General features: G+C 38.5%; 1 long non-coding RNA gene across 2 annotated transcripts in view; it reads left to right on the top strand.

Annotated features, from left to right (window-relative positions):
- The window catches only part of LOC109269493 (uncharacterized), a 394,897-nt gene that overhangs the window by 57,391 nt on the left and 325,151 nt on the right, over positions 1-12,355 (top strand). Inside the window, exon 1 of one of the 2 annotated variants that reach the window (XR_008419929.1) lies at positions 2,260-2,424. The exons of the other annotated variant lie outside the window; for it this stretch is intronic. This is a non-coding gene — a long non-coding RNA (uncharacterized LOC109269493). Of the gene's footprint in view, positions 1-2,259; positions 2,425-12,355 lie in introns of those variants that run through there. 2 annotated transcript variants of the gene reach the window in all.

Here is a 12,355-nt window from a genome sequence, read left to right as displayed (position 1 = left end):
GGTCTGTAGCTTTGTCACAGATTATTAAAGGGAACTGTGATCATAAGAAGGCTGAACTAACCTGACATGACCCAAATATGGCCTGGAACCCAGTTTTTGCTCCAAATTGTCATGTAAGGAAACTTCTCTTTTCTCATTCTTTTTTCTGCTGCCTCATAGGCATTTCACATGAAAACTTCAGCAACAGTTCTTTGAGGACATTCCTTACTTATCATCTACAACTCTGGTCCTAGGACTCCTCTAACTTCTATTCATCTGCAGTCTTTTCAACATCCATTGTCCACAGGAAAAATTCACAACCTCTCTAGCTCTCAAAGATTTTGACTGCATTTATCATTCTGTTCTTATTTATTTACATTGTTGACACTTCATCTACTGATTGTTAGTGTCAGCTCTGTTAATCCTATGTCTTACAGACAATTAAGTTTTCACTTACTCTTGCACTGTGTTTTCCTATGTTCTCAAAATGCAGCTCGTTGAAACCCTTTGTTAGCTATCATCCTCTTTGCTTTAGGGAAAACTGAATAGAAAACAGCTCTGCTTAGGCTGGTGGCAAGAAAGGAATTTCTTAAGATAGAGAAGGATGATGATAAAAATTGATTAAAGTCAGGATAATGCAGTTTTTTAATTTCTTTTAAGTTAAATTTTCACAGGTGCTTCTTTTCCTGGTAGTGGCTGACATGAGAAATAAAGACACTAAGCAGCCATCTACAGATGTAAACATGAAAAATCCCAGAGACGATGAAGTAGATAGTTTGGGCTGAAAAGGGTAGTCTAATAGTTAATGCTCCCAGTCAGTGTCTTTGTTTCCTGATAATCAGCTTGTTTGATCCAACATATTTCTGGCCTGGGAGTTCATATGGCTTCATGTGACTCTGGGATCTAGCATATCCAATGATAACTTACCATCGGAGCCAGACAACTTGTGTTCTGGAAAGTACTTTTGGTTTGCTGCATCTGATGTATGCCAGATCCTCATCTCGAGTCCTGTTAGGACTAGCCTGACAAATCCTTAACACTGAGGTTCTCTTTGCTTGCTCTTAGTTGAGCGTTGACTACATTTCAGTGATGATGAGTGAAGGGCAGAAGGGGATGCTGTTATTTTCTTATTCCCTCTCTTTCTTTTCTTTTAAGTGAATGCATATCAAAAGCTAATTAAGTGCCACACACCCTGCTAAATATTTTGTGTACATTGCCTCTTTTGATGTTTATAGCAACCCCTATGCACTTTCTCCATGTCTGTCTTATTGGAGGCTTTCCCTCCCTCTACCACATGTTGACTGGTCTTCCTGACATAGTGGCTGCTCAAGGCCAGTAGGTTATTCTTTAGTGCGCTGAACACTGTAGTGCACTTTTGGTGGAGGAATGTACTCAGAAGGACCACTTGAGCTTTGTTCCCAAACCTTTTGTGGTTGAAATTAATGTAAATTGATTAAATGTCATGTAAAGTGATAATATATAGGTGGGAAAGAAAGATACTGTTTTTAAGAAAACAAACTTGAATGTTTAGAAAGTGCTAGGAATTTCCCCAAGAGATACAGGAGTGCTGATGCGTACGGGCATTTGTACCCCAAGTTTTATTTATTGTATCCCTATTGTTTATTTCAACAATAGCCAAATTATGGAAAGAGCCTAAATGTCCATCAACTGATGAATGGATAAAGAAATTGTGGTTTATATATACAATGGAATACTACGTGGCAATGAGAAAGAATGAAATATGGCCTTTTGTAGCAACGTGGATGGAGCTGGAGAGTGTTATGCTAAGTGAAATAAATCATACAGAGAAAGACAGATACCATATGTTTTCATTCTTATGTGGATCCTGAGAAACTTAACAGAAGACCATGGGGGAGGGGAAGGGAAGGAAAAAAAAAGTTAGAGAGGAAGGGAGCCAAACTATAAGAGGCTTTTAAAAACTGAGAATAAACTGAAGGTTGATGGGGGGTAGGAGGGAGGGGAAAATGGATGATGGTCATTGAGGAGTGCACCTGTTGGGATGAGCACTGGATGTTGTATGGAAACCAATTTGACAATAAATTTCATATAAAAAAGTCTTAATAAGGGAATTCAGTAAACAAATTACTGTTTAATTTAGTATGAGGAAGAAATCTGGAAAGATTTTGCACTTAGACTACTTTACAAGTGTCTGCATGTTCTGTTTCTTGTTAAAGAAAGTAAAACTGGAAATTATAGATACATTATGAGTGTGGTTTGTGCAAGAAAGGAAATAAAAGGCTTTTACACTATTTCATAGGCTTGATGAGTGTTCATTTATATATGTTAAGTTACTGTAAAATGTTTAAGGTTTGTTTGTATCATTTTAGGACTCCCCCTTTACACTGATATTTTTGCTTATATAACTAATTCCAGGACTGAGTTATGCAGAATAGGAATCTGCAACTATATGATGACATTTTATAGGTAAGGAAACTGAAATTTACAGAGATTATGTAACTTGTCTTCTTTTTCTAGACAATTAATGATACCGCAGTGGATATTGCAAAACTAGGATTTGGTATACATGTTTCATATGTTGGGAAATTGCTTGATCCTATATCAAGGTTTTTTTAAGCCTTTATATAATATGCACATTGGTGTCTTACGTCATTTTTAATAGTGATGATAAATTAGCACATTGTGACATTGTAATTAAAATACTTAAGAATGTTCAGTGAAAAAAAGTGCAGGTTATAAAGCCTGTTTATAATATAGATCCAGTTTTGAGGAGAAATATCTATATATCTATATATGTATATATCTATATATCTATATATAGATATCTGTATCTATGTCTATCTATCTCTATAGATATCTATAGACATATATAGATATCTATAGACATATATAGATATATATAGACATATATAGATATCTATATATAGATATATATAGACATATATAGATATCTATAGACATATATAGATATCTATATATAGATATATATACACGTATATAGATATATATAGACATATATAGATATCTATTTATAGATAGATAGAGATAGATAGACATAGATACAGATCCAGTTTTGGGGAAAATATATATGCTTTAGATTATCATTACTATCAAATACACACATCTCCACATGAAATAGACCAAAGATATTTTTACGAAGTCTTAATGATTTTTTCTATTTCTGAGTAGTAACAGAAGAGATCATTTCTTTATTTTGTTTTTCCATATTTTAAAAAATTGCCTCTGGGAATACATAATATTTTTATGATCATTTAAAATGTTAAAAAAAAAACCGGTCATGGGCTTGATTTTTTTTCATTCTCCCCCCACCTTAAAAATATGCTGATTGGTCTATTATTACAGTCATTTTAATAATGGTGGCATGGAATCAGGGGAAGTGAAGGACTATTCCACAATATTTTCCCTTTGTCTGGTCTTCTGGACAAATCGCTTTAAAAAACAGGCTTGCATTCTGACCTGCTTTTCTCTGATACCTGACAATTCATCTCAGATGTTTCTCTCCTGGGTCTACCAGTGTCTTATCAGTGCTGCGTTCTGAAGAATTGAATGCAGTATGAGTTGATTTAACAGAGCTCTGTCATCCTCGATCTCTATTATGTCTAAGATTATAAGAAGTCTCCTGTCTTGTGACCTGGAATGCCCCACTAGAATGAATAATTCACCATCTAGTCTTCTCCAGTCACCCTATTTATGCCTTACCTGTTTTAAAACGGAAGTTTTCTAACAAATGAAAAAATATGGGTAAATAATTTTTCAGATTTTATTTCTTTACCCTGTAGTAGATTCCTGAGCAATATAAATGTGCAAATGAAAGCTGTCTCTTATTACTATCTGGCTTTCTCCGTGCAATTCATTTAGCTATATCTCTGTCTTTTCTTTTTGATGTAACAATTGCTGATATGAGGATGAATTGTAATGTTACTTGTCTGGAATCTGAGTGAAATATGCCTGAGGAATGTAATGATTAGGGTTGGGGGGGGGGTGTTTCTATGTGAAAGATGTACTCTTTTTTTAAAACTCAGCATTGGTGGGAAATTGCCAGCCAGTGCATGGAGGTTTTAGTTAAAAAAAAAAAAAGTCCTAGGTTATAGTCTTCCACAGAAACATGGTAATAATTCATTAAACTTTAACAATTTAATCCAGAAGTCAGTGATGGTGGGGGGCCTCTGTGTGAAGCATAGAAAAAAAAAATCTCTCTGAGGTCTGGTGCAATTTTCTTGCTTTTAATCTGGTGTTCAGGGTGTTTGCAATCATCCTTACTTCACAGTTGGGAGTTTTTCCTTGGTGTTCTTGTAGATTGTACAAGGAATGATAAAACAGCTGTTATCAGGCTGCATGAGAATCTATCTCTTACCTCGCCACAATAGGAGGTGAAGTACAGATGTTGTTTAATAAAGAACTTAAGAGACAGGTCAGCCTGTCCAGCTTGGATGAACACAAGGCTGTAATTGCTCAAGTGGGGACACGTGGTATACCCCAAAGAGGATTCTCTTTGACAGCTCCAGCTTTTCTGGCTGAGCCCTCTGAGAGGTGAGAATGATATATATATATCTGTGGATATATATTGATATGTGTAAGGATAAACAGGGAGAGTGGAAGGTGTCAGATTAGAGGGTCACAAAATGTTTTAATTTTTCCTTTGTCTTCCAAATTTAAGACACTTATGGCATAAGAATCGTCCTAAGAGTTCAGTCTTTGACTTTTGTTGAACAATTCAATACTCAGTGCTAATCCACCTGCCAATCAACAATTTAGAAACAAATGGAAAATGTGAGAAGATGAATCAAATACTTTGCCCATTATAGAGTTTTCATGATTAGAGAACAAGAGGGAGTTCACTTGATCTCTCAAGACAGCATGTGAAAACTCCTGCTAACAATAAACTGATCCACAGAAGCCTGATTTTACTCTTGGTCTAGCAGGTGACATAGGCTCCCCAGTTGTCCAAGTGCAGGGCTTGATCCTTTCCAATGATTAGACACTTGTTGCACTTTGGTGGGCAAGCAAATCACGTATTAGCATAAGAAGAGCTCTAACAAAAAGAATTGTAGAAGTTAAGTTTCATTTTTTTCAAGTACTGTCACTTTTTGTCTATCTTTTAAAAATAATATAAAATATTTTTACCAAAAAAAATTGAAAAAAATAAAAGAGAAATAAGATATCTTTGAGTTGTAATCCCATGATCCAATAGTAATGATTGTTAACATCTTAGTTGTATGTTTTTCCGTACTGTTTCGTATGCGTGTGTAAACTACACCCTCCACATACACTGTAACTTTTTAAATTAATAACCACATGCATCACCACATTCATGTTGTTAATAATCTGCTGCTTTCACCTGATAATATCACAGTCTTGTTTCATGTCAACACATTAAGCTTAAGCATCATAATCGATTGTATGGATTTATCATTAGTTATTAAGCTGATTCCTTATAGATGGACATTTAATTTGTTTCCACTATTCTGCGATTATAACAAACTATGATGAATACCTTTACAATCTTTTTTTTGGTACACATTTAACAAATTATGTTAGAAAATGGAATTTCTGGGAAAAAAATGATAGCTACAGCCAAACTGTCACCTAAAGATGTTAAAATAATTTATGTTCCTGCCAGTAGCATATGAGAATCCCTGTTTTCTCAAACACTTGCCAACATTAGGTTTTGTGTTTTTTTTTTAAATCTATATTAATCTGCTAAATTAAAAATGTTATCAGTTTATTGTCCTGATTGGCATTTATTTTATTACTAATAAGATAGAGCATTTTTTATATGCTGGTAAACATTTAAATTCTTTTACCATTTGCCTTTTCATGACTTTTGCTCATTTTTTTCCCTTTTAGGCTGTTTATATTTTCCTTATTGATTTTTAAGTTCATTATGTATTTTTTTTATGTTTATTTATCTTTTTTTGAGAGAGAGACAGTGTGAGCCAGGGAGGGGCAGAGAGAGAGAGAGAGAGGGAGATACAGAATCTGAAACAGGTTCCAGGCTCTGAGCTGTGAGCACAGAGCCCAATGCAAGGCTTGAACTCACAAACCGTGAGATCATGACCTGAGCTAAAGTCGGGTGCTTAACCTACTAAGCCACCCAGTTGCCCCTGAGTTCATTATGTATTAAGCACATAAATTATTTTGTTATGAATTCTTTGCCATAGGCCCCCAAGTGTCAATTTTTTAAAAACCTTGTTAGTGTCGTTTTGGGTCAAATAGAAACTTTAAAATGGATATGTAATAGAAGCACCTGGGTGGCTCAGTCGGTTAAGTGTCCATCTCTTGGTTTCGGCTCAGGTCATGATCTCACAGTTCATGGGTTCAAGCCCTACATCAGGTTCCATGCTTACAGTGCAGAGCTTGCTTGAGATTCTCTCTCTCTCTCTCTCTCTGCCCCTTCCCCACTTGTGTTCTCTCTCTCTCTCTCTCTCAAAATAAATAAATAAATAAGCTTAAAAAACTATATGTAATAAAATCTATTCATCTCTTCCCATTATGATCTCTATCTTTGGTATAACTTCCAGCCCAAGATTATATCAATCTCATTGATATTTTCTTCTAGTGCTTTTATGATTTATTTGTTCTTATTTGAATCTTTAATCTATATGAAATGCTGCATACATTCCAGTATACAGCACTGGTTAGGAACTTAACCTTTTTTCCTTAAATGGTTAGCTACCTTCTCCATCATCACATATTGAATTTTCCATAATTTCATTATTGTTTTGAGTTGCTTTCTTTATGAGATTATAATTCTGATACATACTGGGTCTATTTCTGAATTCACTCTTCTGTTAATCCATCTACCCTTAAACTAGCACCATACCTTTTCAAAAACTTTAACATAATATAGTGAGCAACTGAAGGGCATATCCTTTTGTCTACTTAGACACTGCACATCACCATCTTTCCATAGCAGTTGTGAATGCATGCCTGGACTTGAGTCCAACCCTGTCACTTACTACATATATAATCACAGGTAAATTACCCACCTCTCTCAGATTTTGATTTCTTCCTGTGTAAAATGAAGAAAATAATACCTCACAGAGTTGTTGTGACAAGTGAAATAATCTGTGTAAAGCTCTTTGTGCAGTTTGGAATATAGCATATTCAACAATAACTGTTCATAATAGAAAGACATTTAGGATGTGGTCCTTCTCATGGTTTTGTGCATGCCTTGATTGCAGAGATTAAGGATAAACATGAAAAGGCAGATGATTTGATGACGCGCCATAAGGTGAACACGCACATTCCAACCCTCCCGTCTGTTAGGAGGCAGACTCAGGGCTGCTATGGCAGGTACAGAGGTGTGAGTGGGGCAGCTGACTGCTTAAGACATATTTCGCGGGGCGGGGGCAATGGCTTGATTTGGTCATCAGTGTCAACGGATTGGTTCTCAGCTTGGTGGTCCAGTTGATCTAGAGTCAGTTCAGGTCTGGAGTCACAAGCAGGAAATATATGGTCTCAGGTTATCTGATCTGAGAAGATGCACAAGTCTGATGAAACAGGGCTGATTCAGATCATGTGCCCTGTCCAGAAAGCATGGAGATCTGCATGCTTCCGACCGTTTTTATAAACATGGCACATCCCTCTTCTCATATTTTGTCTACCGATCCTTATGATGTCCAAGGGTTCCTAAATCAGATGGGTGGTGCCACTGAAAATGCCCAGGTGCAGTTGCAACTTACCTGGTGCCTTCTCCCTCATGGAGTCTGAGTCACATAAATTGTTTATGAAGGTGAATTTCCCATTGATTATAAGGCCTGCCTTTAATACCCTGTATGACACTAAAACGACTTAATGTGACTTATGTTAACTCTTATACTCCTTTTCTATTCCTTAACCCAGTAGCTGTTGCTTATACCAGCCTCTCAACACTGGAAAAATTATTCTTGCACCCCCAAACTGAGTACATCTTCAAATAACAGGAATGGTTATTTCTCAGTACAACGTCTGTCTCCTATTCACCGTTAGATAAACCCTGACAAATTCACATTCTTTGGCCTTCTTTTCCTTGCTTACACACATACCTCTCTTCTGTTGATACATCTCTTCTTTATACTCGTTATCATGTACAGTTGATAGGTTATAACCTTCATTCCCTACATTCTAGCCTTTAGCTGTTGGGCTGGGTAGATCTCTAAGTCCATGCAGCAACACGTTTACACACCAACTCTCAGGACCACTGAATATGCTAATCCCTTGTATGCTGACCTTTACCACCGTCTGTTTCAATGGGCGGTTGTTTCCTGACCTTGTCTCCAAATTCAGAGTGCGAGTTCTTAATGTTTATTTATTTTCGAGACAGAGAGAGAGCATGAACGGGGGAGGGTCAGAGAGAGGGAGACACAGAATCTGAAACAGGCTCCAGGCTCTGAGTTGCCAGCACAGAGCCCGATGCGGGGCTCGAACTCACGGACCGCGAGATCATGACCTGAGCCGAAGTCGGACGGTTAACCGACTGAGCCACCCAGGCGCCCCCAGAGTGTGAGTTCTTGATTACCGCCCCCAAATGAGCAGTGCCTTCTTTCACACTACTAACAGGAAGCTTGTGCTCTCATCCAGTTCCATTTTCCTTGGGTGACACCAGACGGAGTTATAGTTTTCACATCTAGTGTTATCTATCTATACTATAATAGCAGGCTTCATTGTTCCAAAATGCTGTTGAAAGACACAACCACTACTGAGCCATTACCTATATATTTTTTTATCACCCACTATTCATTATAATGCCTTTGTGTTCTGTCAGCGTTATCAGAGGCAACCAGTATTTATTAGGCATCCACCGGCTGTGTGACATTGTGGTACGTGCTGCCAAGGGCACTTGTGTAGAATGAAGCATTACAAGAGAGGAGGACGACAGTTTTTCTTTATGGCGCACCACCCCACCTTACACCGTAGTGTTGGTCACCAGGTTGGTCAAATTACCCATTTGATCCCTTGGACTCCGTTAGGATTTCCTAGAAAGGTGACAGTGTTTGTCATGTGTTTTAGATGGGCTCGTTGCAACATGGCCTTTGGGTGAATTTGCAAAAATAGTAAGAAAAGATAGTCTTTTCTGAGAAGAGAGCAAACAAGAAAGCAAGGTTTTCTGAGAAAAGAGAAAGAAATTGTGTGTGTGTGTGTGTGTGTGTGTGTGTGTGTGTGTGTATGTGTGTGTGTGTGTGTGTGTGTATTTGTAACTCAAGTGGCATAAGGACTTCTACTTTCATTTCAGTATGCATGCTGTGGAGCTAGGTTAATTTAAGACTTGTAAATATTTCTAGACCCATTTACCCAAATAAACTTAATTTACCTTATGACACATCATGTCCTGGAATTTCAGGTGAGGACTTAATGTACCCTTCCGGGAGTGGTTTCTGACTTCTTGGCATCTGATCAAGATAGAGTCTGAGCTTCCAATTTTCTTAGTCTTTGGATTCATCAACCTTCTTAAGTCTCACAGTGTAGATATAGCTATAATAAGTGCCCTGTTAGTCTAGTGGGTCTGAGGTATATCTGTTCATTTTGGCACACACAGTATGCCCTTTGAACCTTCTGTCTCTTGATCTCTGGGTGTCTGCCATTACATCATAGAGTCCTGCTAGATACTGACAAGTGTAAATCTACCATGATCTTTTGAAGTTTTGGATCCTTCTTTTATTATGAGAATGATGATGGATTGAGTTATAACTCATTTCTTGTTCTCTGCCCAAAGTTTCTTAGCAGAGCTAGAATCAATTCTGGTGTAATCCCTGGTCATACCAGGTAGAGGGTTGCATGACACTTTTTGGACACCAAGAGGGATTCATATTGTTTTGAACACAGAAGCAGGCTAACTCATTAAATAATAAGGCATTTCAGTGCAATAGAACTCACTTTGTATACATGATAGTCATTATTAGCAATAAAAATATTGATGATAATTTTAATGCATGCAATCTCATCATTTTACACCATATCTAGATATTTATTAGACTTTAATTTGCATGATGTATGGTTTCCATGTGTGTCCTTTTAACATTTTTTTTATTAAAGAGATTTTTTTAAATGTTTACTTAATTTTGAGAGAGAGACAGAGTGCGAATGAGGGAGGAGTGGAGAGAGAGGGAGACACAGAATCCAAAGCAGGCTCCAGGCTCTGAGCCATAAGCACAGAGCCTGATGCCGGGTTCTAACTCATGAACCATGAGATCATGACCTGAGCCAAAGTTGGAAGCTTAACTGACTGAGCCATCCAGGCACCCCCTTTAGAAAAATTTTTTTAATGTTAATTTAGTTTTGAGAGAGAGAGAGAAAGAGAAAGAAATACAGAGTGTGAGCAGGGGAGGGGCAGAGAGAGAGGGAGACACAGAATCCAAAGCAGGCTCTAGGCTCTGAGCTGTCAGCACAGAGCCTGATGTGGGGTTTGAACTCATGAACCGCAAGATCATGACCTGAGCCAAAGTTGGACTCTTAACCGACTGAGCCACCTGGGTGCCCCACTATGTGTGTCCTTTTATTTGATGTAGGCAAAGTAGATACCATTGCCTTGTGGGAAGTCATCATGGAGTATTGGAGAAACAGACAGACCTGAGATTGGATTCCACCCCAAATACTCTAATCACTCAGTAGTGAATGCAAGCAACTTACTCTCATCTTTGGTTTAGGGATTTATCACTTGGATTCCAGTCAAGAGGCTGCAACCATATGAGTTATATTAACAGAGAGCTTTTAATATTAAGAATTACTAACTGGATGTTGGAGAAATGAAAAGGTTAAAAACGAACGCCTAGGTACTATGGAGGTGATGATGCGGGAAGAAGCTACCACCCTCAGCTGTGAAACAGGAGGAAGAAGACGGAATATTAATACTTAGAAGATTGGAGGAGGGGCCTTGCAGGGCTTGGATGCAGATCTCCGAGGAGGGTGCACTGGCTGGGCTGGTGTCACCCGAGGGCAGCATCCACGAGGCTGGTTGTAGGAGTGTAAGAAAAGCTGTATGCTGACTCACCCTTGCTGCTGGCTTGGAAAGAACTTCTGTGAGCTGGAGTGAGCTGTGGCCTCCAGAGCTGAGAAGTGTTGCTGAGCCATGCAGACAATGGGGAATAAGTCGGGAAGGAACAAATCCTTCTTCCTCCTCCAGTCTTGTGGTCTCTCTCGGATGACCCCTGGTGACAGAGCCTAGCGGGGGAACAGCAGGCTCTGACCGTGGGCTGCAGAGCACCAGCACCATTGCCGCAGAGCAGAGCAGGGAAGGCCGATTTGAAACTGAGAAACAATCCTTTAATAACCAGCGCGGGGATGATGTTGCCTACCCCAGTTGGTTATCATCTTGATCATTATTATTATCACTGAAATCTATGTAAAGAATCTAGTGCAATGGCTGGCTCATAGTAAGGGCTAAAACTCATCAGTTCTTTTCAATTTTTTATAGGTTTACAAAGTCTTCTTTCAGCTTAGTTCTTAAAGATGGCCAGTGACACGTTGACACTCTGATTCCTCTATTTTTTTAAGTTTATTTATTTATTTTGAGAGAGAGAGAGAGTCAGAGAGAATCCCAAGCAGGCTCTGTGTTTTCAGCACAGAGCCCAGCGCGGGGCACGATCTCATGAAGCATTGAGTTTGTGACCTGAGCCGAAAGCAAGGGTCGGACGCTTAACCAAATGAGCCACTCGGGCACCCCCGATTCCTCTATTTTGATCCCAAACCACCACAGTAGCATTTTGTGTGTGGATTAGTAGTGTTGCCTCTGGAATTCATTTGTTATTAGTTGCGAACTTTGGACAAGTTAATTAAGTTCTCCAAGCCTAAATTTACATTACGTGAAATAACACATGGACAGTGCTTGATTCAAAGCCTGGCAAATAAGTGTTTAAACATGTTAGCTGCCATTATTGTTATGCTCATCGTCGCCACTATCAGTATTTAATGTGTGTGGAGAAAGCAACAAAATAGCCTCAACTTGAGATACAACGTCTGCGAAGCCATCTTTCTCCAAAATCACCAGTGATTCCCTTTATCTCTGAAACCTAATCATTCTAATGAAAATGAAACACAGTTTGTTTTCCTTGTTAGCCACGTACCTCATTTTTGGTTCTTCAAAAAATTTCTATTTTTCTAACCTTTGATCCCATTATTCTGAAAGAACCCAATATTACCAATTCTGTTTTGCCTTAGGAGGTATTGAGTCCTGAGATTCTTTGAGCCTTTCCCTGAGTCATGCATGTGTTGGTGAAAAGGCCTGGAAGGGATTCAAAAATCCATCATGCCACTATCAGGGACTCTTGAATTCTGAAGCATTCCTGGCTCCCACTTGCTCAGGGATATGGAGACTGTCACTAGAAATTCAGAATGAGTGTTCTGCATGGTAATGCGACACATCACTGCTAGGTCCTGAGGCAAGCTGAGGACATCCTGG

Source organism: Panthera pardus, unplaced genomic scaffold (genome assembly GCF_024362965.1).
Source record: "Panthera pardus isolate Hobbes unplaced genomic scaffold, ASM2436296v1 HiC_scaffold_7, whole genome shotgun sequence".
Lineage (NCBI taxonomy): Eukaryota > Metazoa > Chordata > Mammalia > Carnivora > Felidae > Panthera > Panthera pardus.
Note: the sequence above shows the minus strand (reverse complement) of the source record. Positions and strands in the feature narration are given on the sequence as shown.